Here is a 14,724-nt window from a genome sequence, read left to right on the forward strand (position 1 = left end):
CTGCTTTTTCTGGCGGACCGAGCGTAGGTGTTCAGTGAAACGGTCTCCCAGTCTGCGTCGGGTCTCACCAATATATAAAAGGCCGGACCACCGGGACCACCGGACGCAGTATACCGCACCAGCGGACTCACAGATGAAGTGTCGCCTCACCTGGAAGGACTGTCTGGGGCCCTGAATGGTGGTGAGGGAGGAAGTGTAAGGGCAGGTGTAGCACTTGTTCCATTTACAAGGATAAGTGCCAGGAGGGAGATCGGTGGGAAGGGATGGGGGGGACAAGTGGACAAGGGAGTCGCGTAGGGAGCGATCCCTGCGAAAACCAGAAGGGGGGGGGGGAAATGTGTTTGGTAGTGGGATCCCATTGGAGGTGGCGGAAGTTACGGAGAATTATATATTGGACCTGGAAGCAGGTGGGGTGGTAGGTAAGGACAAGGGGAACCCTATCCCGAGTGAGGTGGCGGGTGGATGGAGTGAGGGCAGATGTGCGGGAAATGGGAGAGATGCGTTTTAGAGCAGAGTTGATGGTAGACGAAGGGAAGCCCCTTTGTTTAAAAAAGGAAGACATCTCCTTCGTCCTGGAATGAAAAGCCTCATCCTGAGAGCAGATGTGGCAAAGAAGGAGGAATTGTGAGAAGGGGATAGCATTTTTGCAAGAGACAGGGTGGGAAGAGGAACAGTCCAGGTAGCTATGAGAGTCTGTAGGCTTATAGTAAATATCAGTAGATGGGCCGTCTCCAGAGATGGAGACAGAAAGATCAAGAAAGGGGAGGGAGGTGTCGGAAATGGACCAGGTAAATTTGAGGGCAGGGTGAAAGTTGGAGGCAAAGTTAATGCAGTTGACGAGCTCAGCATGCGTGCAGGAGGCAGCGCCAATGCAGTTGTCGATGTAGCGAAGGAAAGGAGGGGGACAGATACCGGTATAGACTTGCAACATGGACTGTTCCACAAAGCCAACAAAAAGGCAGTCATAACTGGGACCCATACGGGTGCCCATGGCTACACCCTTGGTTTGGAGGAAGTGGGAGGAGCCGAAGGAGAAATTATTGAGAGTAAGAACTAATTCCGCTGGATGGAGGAGAGTGGTGGTAGAGGGGAATTGGTTAGGTCTGGAATCCAAAAAAAACCGAAGAGCTTCGAGACCATCTCGGTGGGGGATGGAGGTATATAGGGACTGAACGTCCATGGTGAAAATAAGACGGAGGGGGCCAGGGAACTTAAAATCATTGAAAAAATTTAAAAGAAAGATTTGTTTGGAACCTCAATTTGGAGGACCATTTCAGGTATTGCTGGTCACTAACACAGCCATCAAGGTAAGAGAAAAGCTGTCATGGATTCATGCATCTCAATGTAAGAAGGTGCCTAATGATGTACAAAAAATGAAACCACTGAGAGTCTTAATGATGGTTAGATTAGCCTTTGTCCTTAACTGCCATGAATGCTTTCTTATGAATGACTTATGAATATGCAAACAGGACTGATGTCTCAACCTTCTGGGTTTGTATGGCTGTCCTGGCAGATGTAGGAATGGGTGTGCCCTTTACGCTCATGTCCTTCAATGAAGCAGAGATGAACTGTTAGTTTAATCAGTCCATGCCCTCTGCCCTGGATGTGTTTGCTTTTTGGTACAACGATGATGGGACAGACCCCCTTCCTCTCTTTATTGGAACAGCCAGAATGTCATTGGGTGAGTATGGCAATATCAATCTGGAAACAATGAGTGTTTCAGAGGATGGTATATACCCTCAATGACAATGCTAACCCCAGGGAAAAAGAAGTAATATTGTCCCCGGGGGAGGCAATACTTGCCTAAGGAACCAGTAAAGAAGCACAGGAACTGATTTAGACGGCATCAGCATTGGAAAAGTTAGCAAATTAAACTGCATATGATCTTGATCAAATCCAACAAGCAATATTTAAATTGTTGGCAGAACTGGTGGTGGTCTGTACTGAGGACTTGCAAAACTGAATGGCTTTGATCTTTGTTTTATCTGAGAAAGGAGGCACATGTGCCCTGATTGGACAAGGATGTTGCTCTTACACAGCAGATGAATCTGAAGACATAACTCACTTGGTGGATCACATCTGAGAAGCCACCAAAAAGATTAAGAAAGTGGGAGATCAGTTTCACAATTATAACACTCCAGGAAGTGAATCGTGGCCATTTGGGATGTTGGGAGGATAGTGGGTGATTACCTTACATTACGGTATAACCATTGGTATCATAATAATAGCCATGATTCTTTTGAAATTTTTGTGTAGTATAGTAGAACTAAGAAGGAAATGATATGGAAAATGGGCACCTATTGGTTTCACTTGACTAAAGCTCTGAAACTGTCATTATATGCATGTCTGAAATCACTGATTACTGTTTTCATTCCTTAATGATTGTGTTTTGAAGATTATGGTATTGTCATGAAATGACAAAAAGGAGAGAATGTAGACATGTATCTTTAATCTTGAATTTATAACTTCTGTAAAATGTAATGTGTCAAAATGGAACCTGTGCTTTGCTGGTTTGTTGATGTGTCTTTTATGGCAGGGAGTGTTTTCACAGCAGGGAGAAACAGGACATGGCTGTGCGGGGCTGGGTGGCAGGGGAGAAGCCTGAAAGGCAAATGGGCTCATTCAGGACGGATGCAGATAAGACAGGAATGAAACTATGGGATGGAACAACCTCAAAGACATGAAGTTGATGAATTACTGGACTCTGTAAATGTATAAAAATGATCTGTTTTGAGCTGTGAGATTGAAGCTACCTACTGACAATTTAAACTTTCCCTTGCAAGTAACAAGCACGATTATAATTTGAGTTTGTTCTACCTTCTCACCATATCCTTTGATGCCCTATCCGATCAGGAAACAATCAACTTCTGCCTTAAATGTACCCACTGACTTGGCCTCCACCGCAGTCAGTGGCAGAGCATTCCACAGAATCACTACTCTCTGGCTAAAAAAAATTACTCCTTAGCTCTGTAAGGGGCTTCTTCTTCTAGGTTACTGCTAAGGCTAATAAAATGGCTTCTTTGTTATGTTAAAAGTGAAAATGCTTCTTTGTTATGGTAACTGCTGAGCAAATGCTTTTCTCTCACAGCTTGTTTGGGTTATAATTACTGATTATGAGAATTGTATTAATTTGTTAACCAATTAGGATAGATGTTATTCTTTCTTGTGGGTCTGTAAGCTATTGTTTCACGGGCTTTGGGGAGAAGGCGCGATGGGGATGGAGAGAGGAGACATGGTGCTGTAAGCTGGGCAACGGAACTGACCCCGAGCGGGAGTCCGAGGCCCAGGGTCTTCAGCGAGGAGAGGAGACGAGGACAGACTCGTGTGGAGCGTCTGGTCGACCACCGTGGTTGGTCCCAGGCGGCGGGTCGAGGAGGTCGGAGGGGATCGAATGGTGGCAGGAAGACTTAGTTAACTGAGCTCCAATGGTTGTGTACGAAGTGGTTGAACTTTGATAAGTTTGGCGCCTTTTACTTTTCCTTTTATATTGTATCTCTATTAAGTACATAGTTCCAGTAAGCTCTATAAAGGGTAATCATTTAATCGCATATGGAGTACTGTCTGTTATTTGGCGGGGTGGGGACATCACACAGCATCCACACAAGCTGATTACCCAGTTTGGCGGGGCCGAAGGCTGCTCCGCCTAGACGGAAGTGAGCTGAGCGAGCCTGAGGTGAGCCAGAGCTACACTTCTGTTTTAAAAGGTCACCCCTCAATTTTGAGGCTGTGCCCTCTAGTTCTGGATACCCCCTCTACAGGAAACATCTTCCCCACATCCATCCTTTCTAGTCCTTTCAACATTCAGTAGATTTCAATGAGATCTTTAGTTGTAAGGAAACACCGGATAGCCTGGACATCTTTCTTCCCGGGAGCGAAAGTGGCTGAGGTATATAAAGTCATAAAAGCGGCATAGAGAAGGTGAATGGTTAGTCTTTTCCCAGAGTAGGAGAGTCTAAAAATAGAAACCATAGGCTTAAGGTGAGATGGGAGAGATTTAATGCAGATTAATGTGTGGCTGAGAAAATGGTTCAGGGGGCAGGGATTCAGATTCTTGGATCATTGGGATCTCTGCTGGGGGGGAGCTTTGACCTGTTCAAAACTGGACTTCTAGAAAATGAAGCAGGAGAAAGAATAACGCAGGACAAGCAGATGGCAGATGAACTAAAAGAGTACCTTGCATCAGTGTTCACTGTGGAAGATATTAGCAGTATGCCAGGTGTTGAAAGGTGAGAGGAAAAAGAAATGAGTGAAGTTACTACTACAAGGTGCTCACAAAGTTGAAAGACCTAAGGGTACATAAGTCACCTGGACCAGATGAACTGCACCCTAGGGTTCTGAAAGAGGTGGTGGTAGACATTGTGAAGGCATTAATAATGGTCTTTCAAAAATCATTGGACTCTGGTGTGGTGCTAGAGGGCTGGAAAACTACAAATGTCACTCCATTCTTTAAGAAAGGAGGAAGGCAGCAGGAAGGAACTTATAGACTAGTTAGCCTGACCTCAGTGGTTGGGAAGATGTTGGAGTCAATTGTTAAGGATGAGGTGATGGAGTATTTGGTGACATAGGACAAGTTAGTACAAAGTCAGCATGGTTTCCTTCAGGGAAAATCCTGCCTGATGAACCTGTTGGAATTCTTTGAGGAGATCACAAGTAGGATAGATAAAGGGGATGCAGTGGATGTTGTATTTTGGACTTTCAGAAGGCTTTTGTCAAAGTGACACACATGAGGCTGCTTAACAAGTTAAGAGCCTATGGTATTACAGTAAAGTTACTGGCATGGTTTGAGCATTGGCTAATTGGTAGAAAGTAGCAAGTGGGAATAAAAGTATCCTTTTCTGATTGGTTGATAGTGGCTAGATTTTCAACGGGGATTCCATGTTGAGACCAATTCTTTTTCTGCTGTATATAAATGATTTAGGTGATAAAATAGATGGCTTTGTTGCCAGGTTTGCAGATTACATGAAGATTGGTGGAGGGGCAGGTAGTGTTGAGGAAATAAGTAGGATGCAGAAGGACTTAGGCAGATTAGGAGAACGGACGAGAGAGTGGAAAATGTTGGAAAATGCACGGTCATGGTAGAAGAAATACATGTGCAGATTATTTTCTAAATGAGTTGAAAATCCAAAAATCTGAGATGCAAAGTGACTTTGGAGTCCTTGTGTAGAACATCCTGAAGTTGAACTTGTAGGTTGAGTTGGTGGTGAGGAAGGCAAATGCCATTTTAGAATTCATTTCACAGTTGAGGAGTGAAGTTATCCAGTACACAATAATGAGCAGAGAAGTCGCATGATAAGTTAGGCCATGTGAATGGCATTTTTAATGTTGGCAGGTCTCATTCCCTACTGCTCTTTAACTAAGTGGCTTTCTGTATCACTTCAAAGAGCCATGAAAAGTCAACCATCCACAGTCACAGAGAGGATAAGGATGGCAGATTACCTCTCCTAACGGCATTGGTGAATCAGATAAGATATTGTTAGTCCTGGCCTCTAGGTTACCAGTCTGGTGATTTAACAACTGAGGCACTATCAAACCCATTTACTGGCTTGTGTTAATGAAGAACTTTTCAAGAAAATGAATCAAAGTTATTTTGTTATTGTTAATATGTGAGAGTGAGGAGAGGACAGAGAGAGAATGGTGTCAGATCTAGACCTCAGCCCTCCACCTCTCACATTCATGCCATTAGCTGTTGAGTCCTAAATTCTAGGTACCCTTACTAATCCTCTCAACCTCTTTATTTTAGCCTACTCTTTACCTTATCTGCATCTCCTATGGTTTTGGGTGTCTCCATCTGCTCAGTTTCTAAGCCTCCTCTGCTCCAAGTGAAATTAATCCAGCCAACCCAGTCTCTCATAACTGAAATGCTCCTAACCATTTGCAATGGCTCTGTTGACTTCAATATTTTTGGCATTGATATCACAGTAGAGTGGTACAGAATGGTGCAAAACTGCTCAGTTGGCTCATCATATCCAAGCCAACCAGTATGTTGCCCTTAGCCTTCCATACCTAGGCATTTCAGGTGCTTGTTTAGACAATTATGAAATGCTGTCGGCATTCTGTCCAGTTCTGTAGTGTATTCCACATACTCACCACTCTCCCTTCAGTTCCTCTCTCGATCTCTTCCCCTTATCCTAAATATAGGTCCTCTACTTTTATCCATCTCTGATATGTGGTAAAACTTCTGCCATCTACCCTATCTATACCTTTCATAATTTTATATATTTCAATGATATTTCCTCTTAACCTCCGGGGAGAATAGACCTAGACTCTTCAGTCTGCCCTCGTGAATATCCTCTGCCAATGATCCATCAATATCACAGCTTTCCTATACTATGGCGACACAGTACTTCAGTTGAAGTCTGACCAATGTTATACACATATGTTTTGGTATTCAATACCATGGCTAATAAAGACCAAAATTATATATGCGATCTTAACCATATTATCTACCTGTGCTATTACTCTCAAAGGTCTCTGGACTTAGAAACATAGAAAACCTGCAGCACAATATAGGCACTTCATCCCACAAAGCTGTGCCGAACATATCCCTACCTTAGAACTACCTAGGCTTACCCATAACCCTCTATTTTTCTAAGCTCCATGTACCTATCCAGGAGTCTCTTAAAAGATCCTATCGTATCCGCCTCCACCACCATCGCTGGCAGCCCATTCCACGCACTCACCACTCTCTGCGTAAAATACTTACTCCTGACATCCTCTCTGTACCTCCTTCCAAACACCTTAAAACTATGCCCTCTCGTGCTAGCCAGTTCAGCCCTGGGAAAAAGCCTCTGATACCCACACAATCAATGCCTCTCTTGTACACCTCTATCAGGTCACCTCTCATCCTCCATTGCTCCAAGGGGAAAAGGCCAAGTTCACTCAACCTATTCTCATAAGACATACTCCCCAATCCGGGCAACATCCTGGTAACTCTCCCCTGTACCCTTTCTATGGTTTACATGTCCGACCTGTAGTGAGACGACCAGAATTGAGTACAGTACTCCAACTGGGGTCTGATCAGGGTCCTATATAGCTGCAACGTTACCTCTCAGTTCTTAAACTCAAATCCCACGGTTGATGAAGGCCAATACATCATATGCCTTCTTAACTGCAGAGTCAACCTGCATAGCAGCTTTTAGTGTCCTATGGACTCGGACCCCAAGATCCCCCTGATCCTCCACACTGCCAAGAGGTTTTCCATTAATACTATATTCTGCCATCATATTTGACCTACCAAAATGAACCACCTCACACTTATCTGGGTTGAACTCCATCTGCCACTTCTCAGCCCAGTTTTGCATCCTATCAATGTCCTGCTGTAACCTCTGACAGCCCTCCATACTATTCACATCATCTCCAACCTTTCTCTCATCAGCAAATTTATTAACCCAACCCTCCACTTGCTCATCCAGGTCATTTATAAAAATCAGGAAGAGTCTGGGTCCCAGAACAGATCCCTGAGGCACACCACTGGTCACTGGCCTCCATGCTGAATATGACCCATCTACAACCACTCTTTGCCTTGTTACGAATGAGGAGCAACTCTGATGGGCAGAAGGGTACAGAATCGCAAAGTCGCCCCCCCCCCTTTTTGAGAATTGCAAAATCGCTATTATTTCAGGTCTGATACCCAGGAAATGAGAGAGATGCACATCATATCAGTAATGAGAGAGAGACAATGCAGGGATACACAAAGGTGGAATGTCTCCTATTGACAAAGAGAGAGAGATTACTGCTATTGTCTCTTGAAGAAGGAATTGTGTATTGAGTACCGTACTATTCATTGAAACCCCTCAGGGGGCAACCAGAGTGGCCTGGTTGAGGGATTGATTGCATCATCCCAACCTGATTGACATCTGAGACCCCGTGAGTGGAGATAAAAGTAGGGTCTGGGGAACACCCCTCAGACACACCAGGAGAAATGTACGAGACTGGTGGGGGCTTGTGTATGTGTCCACCCTTGCCTGGGTGACGAGTCCACCACGGAACGGTCTAGCTAACGGACAGAGATGGATCAAGATCGTAAAAGGAAAGTGGGCAAGTTAATAGCTGTTATTCTCTCTCTCTCTCCCCAACAATTGCAACACTGCGAACAACAACTACTGCAGCCTGCATGAACTGAACTGAACTTTATATTTCCATCGGACAATTCATTATCCCCTAGACAATGATAGAGCTTATTTCTTATTATTATTATACCCGCACCTTTAGGTTTAGTATTGATGACGTATATTATCTGTATATTTGCATTGATATTATTTTTGTGTATTTTTACTAATAAATACTGTTAAAAATAGTATCATCAAACTTCAATGGATACTCCTATCTTTGCTGGTAAGACACCCAGTTATGGGGTTCGTAACAGCCTTCTGCGGGCAAGGCAGTTCTGGATCCACAAAGCAATGTCCCCTTGGATCCCAAGCCACCTTACTTTCTCAATAAGCCTTGCATGGGGTACCTTATCAAATGCCTTGCTGAAATCCATATACTCTACATCTCTGGCTCTACCTTCATCAATGTGTTTAGTCACATCCTCAAAAAATTCAATCAGGCTCATAAGGCATGACCTGCCCTTGACAAAGCCATGCTGACTATTTTGAATCATATTATGCCTCTCCAAATGTTCATAAATCCTGCCTCTCAGGATCTTCTCCATCAACTTACCAACCACTGAAGTAAGACTTACTGGTCTATAATTTCCTGGGCTATCCCTACTCCCTTTCTTGAATAAGGGAACAACATCTTCAACCCTCCAATCCTATGGAATCTCTCCTGTTCCCATTGATGATGCAAAGATCATTGCCGGAGACTCAGCAATCTCCTTCCTCGATTCCCACAGTAGCCTGGGGTACATCCCGTCCAGTCCCAGTGACTTATTCAACTGGATGCTTTCCAAAAGCTCCAGCACACCCTCTTCCTTGATATCTACATGCTCAAGCTTTTCAGTCCACTGCAAGTCATCCCTACAATCACAAAGATCCTTTCCCGTAGTGAATACTGAAGCAAAGTACTCACTAAATACCTCTGTTATCTCCTCCGGTTCCATATACACTTTTCCACTGTCACACTTGATTGGTCCTATTCTGTCGTGTCTTATCCTCTTGCTATTCACATATTTGTAGAATGCCTGGGGGTTTTCCTTAATCTTGTCCACCAAGGCCTCCTAATGGCCCCTTCTGGCTCTCCTAATTTCATTCTTAAGGTCCTTCCTGCTAGCCTTATAATCTTTTAGATCTCTATCATTACCTAATTTTTTGAACCTTTTGTAAACTCTTCTTTTCTTCTTGACTAGATTTACAACAGCCTTTGTGCACCTCAGTTCCTGTACCCTACCATCCTTTCCCTGTCTCATTGGAATGTAGCTATGCAGAACCCCACTCAAATATCCCCTGAACATTTGCCACATTTCTTCCGTATCTTTCCCTGAGAACTTATGTTTCCAATTTACGCTTCCACGTTCCTGCCTGAGAGCCTCATATTTCCCCTTACTCCAATTAAATGTTTTCTTAACTTGTCTGTTCCTATCCTTCTCCAATGCTATGGTAAAGGAGATAGAATTGTGATCACTATCACCAAAATGCTCTCCCACTGAGAGATCTGTCACCTGACCAGGTTAATTTCCCAAAACCAGATCAAGTACTGCCTCTCCTCCTATAGGCTTATCTACATATTGTGTCAAGAAACCTTCCTGAACACACCTAACAAACTCCACCCCATATAAATCCCTCACTCTAGGGAGATGCCAATCGATATTTGGGAAATTAAAATCTCCCACCACAACAAACCTGTTATTATTACTCCTTTCCAGAATCTGTCTCCCTATCTGCTCCCCATTGTCCATTACTATTTGGTGGTCTATAAAAAACACCCGGTAGAGTTATTGACCCCTTCTTATTTCTAGCTTCCACCAACAGAGACTCCGTAGACAACCCCTCCATGACTTCCTCCTTTTCTGCAGCCATGACGCTATCTCTGATCAACAATGCCACACCCCCACCTCTTTTTCCTCCCTCCCTGTCCTGAAACATCTAAAGCCTAGCATTTGAAGTAGCCATTCCTGCCCCTGCACCACCCAAGTCTCTGTAATGGCCACAACATTAGCTCCAAGTGCTGATCCACGCTCGTGTACAAAGTTCCTTTGTTCCTCCATACATCCCAGAATCCTGCCATTCATGGTGTTTGGCCTCACCTCTCAAAATGTATCACCTTTATCAGGATTAAACTCGATCCATCATTTCTCAGCTCATTTTATTCACCTTCCTCCACTAATCTTCATGTCATCTGTGAACTTACTGACTATATCCAATTCCAAAGTCATGTATGTTACAAACAACAAGTCCCAGCACCAATCCCCGTGGATCAGGGATCCAATCAGTAATACAACCCTCTACTAGCAACCACTATCCAGTGAATTCCTACCATGCAATATAGGTTGCCACCTCCAATGGAATTCTCCGTAACTTCCGCCACCTCCAACGGGATCCCACTACCAAGCACATCTTTCCCTCCCCCCCTTTCTGCTTTCCACAGGGATCGCGGCCTATGTGACTCCCTTGTCCACTCATCCCCCCCATCCCTTCCCACCAATCTCCCTCCCAGCACTTATCCTTGTAAGCAGAACAAGTGCTACACCTGCCCTTACACTTCCTCCCTCACCACCATTCAGGGCCCCAGTCAGTCCTTCCAGGTGAGGTGATACTTCATCTGTGAGTCCGCTGGTGTGGTATACTACATCCGGTGCTCCCGGTGTGGCCTTTTATATATTGGTGAGACCAGACGCAGACTGGGAGACCGTTTCACTGAACACCTACGCTCTGTCCGCCAGAGAAAGCAGGATCTCCCAGTGGCCACACATTTTAATTCCATGTCCCATTCCCATTCTGATATGTCTATCCATGGCCTCCTCTACTGTCAAGATGAAGTCACACTCAGGTTGGAGGAACATCACCTTATATACCGGCTGGGTAGCCTCCAACCTGATGACATGAACATTGACTTTTTTAACTTCTATTAATACCCCTCCTCCCCTTTTACCCCATCCCTGACATATTTAGTTGTTTATTTTTTTCTCTCTCTCTGCCCATCACTCTGCCTGTTCTCCATCTCCCTCCGGTGCTCCCCTCCCTCTTTCTTTCTCCCTGGGCCTCCTGTCCCATGATGCTTTCCCTTCTCCAGCTCTGTATCCCTTTTGCCAATCACCTTTCCAGCTCTTAGCTTCACCCCACCCCTTCCAGTCTTCTCCTAACATTTCGCATTTCCCCTTCCCCCCTTTCAAATCTCTTTCTATCTTTTTCTTCCTATAGATGCTGCCTGGCCTGCTGTGTTCCACCAGCATTTTGTGTGTGTTGCTTGAATTTCCAGCATCTGCAGATTTCCTCGTGTATGCATTATAGATTTACAGGTCTGTAATTACCACACCTTTCCCTGCTCCCTTCTTGAAACAAGGGTTCACACTTGCTGACCCACTGTCATCTGGTACATCATTTGCAGATAGTGGGATTTAAAAAATCTCATCCAGACCTCCAGCAGTCTCATTCTATCCTCCTGACAGGCCTCCCTCCTCTTTGCACCTGCCACACTCCTCCCTTTATCCAACCTTCACTACCCCTCAACATTCAGAGTTCCCTGTCCTCCTGATCCTTGGCTTTTGACCCTACAGGAACACATTGGGACTGATTTCCAGCTATTTCCCCTTTGAATGCTTCCCACAATGCAGGTGTAGACTTACCTGCAGGTAGATGCTTCCAGCTAACCTATGTGAGGTTCTGTCTTAGTTTAATGAAATTTGCCTTAGCCAATCTATCTGTATATTTTTCCATAACAGCTTTGAAACATACAGTTATGGTCACTATTACTGAAAGGCTTGTTGTTGACATTCCCTCAACTTGACCAGCATCAGATAACTGCACCTCCCAATATACTCGAATAGCCAAAGACAAGTCCCCTCACAATTAGCACCATCTCCAATGTTTGTCATAAGAAAACTCACTAATCACACCTCTTACTTTACTAATTCCTGGTGTGGCTCTGTGTCAGAGTTTATTATGATGTTGCTGCTGCTTCAGAGATCTATAGAACTGGACCGTGAATCAATCCAGTCCTCCGGTGCTGTCTGTGTGGAGTTTGCATGTTCTCCCTATGACTCTATGGGGTTCCCAGAGCTGCTCTGGTTTGCTCCCATATCCCAAAGACATGGGTTTGTAGGTTAGTTACCACTGTAAATAGCCCTTAGTGTAGTGGTTGTAGAACCAGGACCAAGGGATGTGATAGCAATATGGTGAGAGCAAAATGGAGACAGTGGCTCTCAGCGGTCCCTGGACAGCAACTTGTGGCACTTGCAAAAGATCTATATTTCTGCTGCACCTGTAGGGGAGAGTCACTCTTCACTGTAGGGAATGTAGCTACTAATTTGCATAGAGTAATCTCCTACAACACACAATGTGATAACATTCAGTTGACTGGTTTAGGTTATGTGGACTGAATGGTTAATATTCTGCTAATCTGAAATGGTGCCATGGGACCTTTTAATCCACACCTATGAGGCTTTGAGTCAATATTTCAGCCTTAAAATTACTTCTTCCCCCAGCACCCTAGTGTTAGCTTTTGTGCTGAGTGCCCTGAACCCACCTTTTCTGGGCTCACCATGGGAAACTGGTAATGTTAAAGGATCTATAGTAACAGAGGTGAGTATTGCCGAGTGGCTTCTTTGGAGCCGAGATATCTAGCTTCCCGAAGACACCAGTAAACACACCCTGCAGCAGTTATGGTGACTGATCCTTAGTTCAGTTGTTTTTATAGAAATTGCACCCTCATGATGTAATGTTGCTTTTTATTCATCACATGGTTGTAGTATCATCTGTGCCTGAATGGCCAGGCCTGAAGCAGGTGGTGTTCGGCGGTCTGCACTCACGCCTGCACTACCTTTCACATACACACAGCAAGTAGGCCAACCGACACCGGCTCAGTCTGTTAAAAAGCGAGCAAAGGTCCCATGTCTGATCCTCTCACAGCAGCTCAAGTGTCAGGAATTTACCAAAACAGAATGCTGTGGCATAGTTTGAATCCATCTTCTGTAGATCCAACAGGAGCACCATTCTTTATTACAAATAGCTCTGCAGCCATTTGATACAGCCCAGCCAGTGATAGCCACTCAAGAAGGCTGCAGATTCAAATCACCCAATACCAATCACACTCCATCTGCTGGTGTGTACGTCAGCTCACACACTTGGTTAACAGCTCTCTGTAGTAATTGCCATGATGTCTTTGTTGATTGCTCCAAAAATAATGCTGCTCAGATTAAACCCTGCACATCTTTACAAATTGCTGCCATCCTGCTTCATATGAAATGTTAAACTGGCTTATGGGTGTGGTTTTGAATATGAGGTAAACATAGGTGATACATTCAGTAGCTGACATCTGTCCTTCGAGCTAACCCAAACAATTAAGTGGATGAAGAGAAATCCAACCAAATGCTCCTGTAACTAGTGTGGGGTACAGCAAATGGATGTGGATTGCAGGAGGACAATTCCCTGCTTTCAGTGCAAAAGACAGGGTGCCTCAGAATTTCAGGATCAATATCAATATATATTTGCTCCCTCCCCCACCCACACACCTTACCCCTTCACCTGGTTTTGCACCTGTCACCTTCCAGTTCATACTCCCCACCTTATTCTGGCTTCTTTCCTCTTCCTTTCTAGTCCTGATGAAGGGTCTCGGCCCAAAACATCAACCCTCCATAGATGCTGCCTGACCTGCTGAGTTTCTCCAACATTTTGTGTGTGTTGCTTTGCAGAATCTCTTTCACTTATGATTATTTCCATACTTTACTGCTACTTCCTAAGACTACCTAAATAATCAGTCTTTGGCAAAGATGCAGAAGAAAGAAAAACTGACTAGCAGCAATCAGTTTAAGTACTGTACCCTGTTGCAACCATCACAGAAGTCCTGCAATGAAGTTGCAGTACCCCATCCTAGGGAATAAATACCTCCTTCTCCTCTGCACTGATGCCTTTACTTTCTTAGCAAGTTAACAATCACCAAACAATCTTCTACAGTTGTATTGTTGGAAGTATCCTGACTAGCCACATCACAGCCTGGTATTACAATTCAAAAATGTACAGGAGCGTAAGCACAGGCATCTCCCTCCCCACCACCAGTAGCAGAAAGGATGTGCTGCCTCAAGAAAGCAAAATCCATCACCAAAGACCCCCACTGCCTTCTTCTCAGCACTACCATTAGACAGGAGGTACAAAAGCTTGAAGTACCACAATTATTTTCCTTCAACTACTCAGTTCTTAAACATTAATCACTAGCTTAGTGAAACGCTATGAACACTTTACACAAAATGGGACTTTTTGTTTTAATTGTGATGGTTTTATATGTGATGTTCTACATCATGCTGTGATGCTACGTAATAAGCTTTCATTGCACCTATTCATACATGTAGTTGTCCATCTGACAATAAAATCCACTTTGAACTTGTATTGTTTATGGAGGGGCTGGATCTGCAATGTGTATTGATCAACCACACGGTAGCACTCAGCAGAGAACTGGGTGGCCAGTCTGAATGGAAGCTGGATAGATGTTTGAGGAAAATATCGTGTGGTAAAAGAGAATGTTCTTCTTGCTGGAAGTGCTGATTGTTTTCAATAGGATGAGGAGGGACAGGTAAAGAGGAAAGCTGGAGGTGGATGTTAATGATTCTGGGCCCAGTATGTGAAACCA

Source organism: Hypanus sabinus, chromosome 20, assembly GCF_030144855.1.
Source record: "Hypanus sabinus isolate sHypSab1 chromosome 20, sHypSab1.hap1, whole genome shotgun sequence".
Lineage (NCBI taxonomy): Eukaryota > Metazoa > Chordata > Chondrichthyes > Myliobatiformes > Dasyatidae > Hypanus > Hypanus sabinus.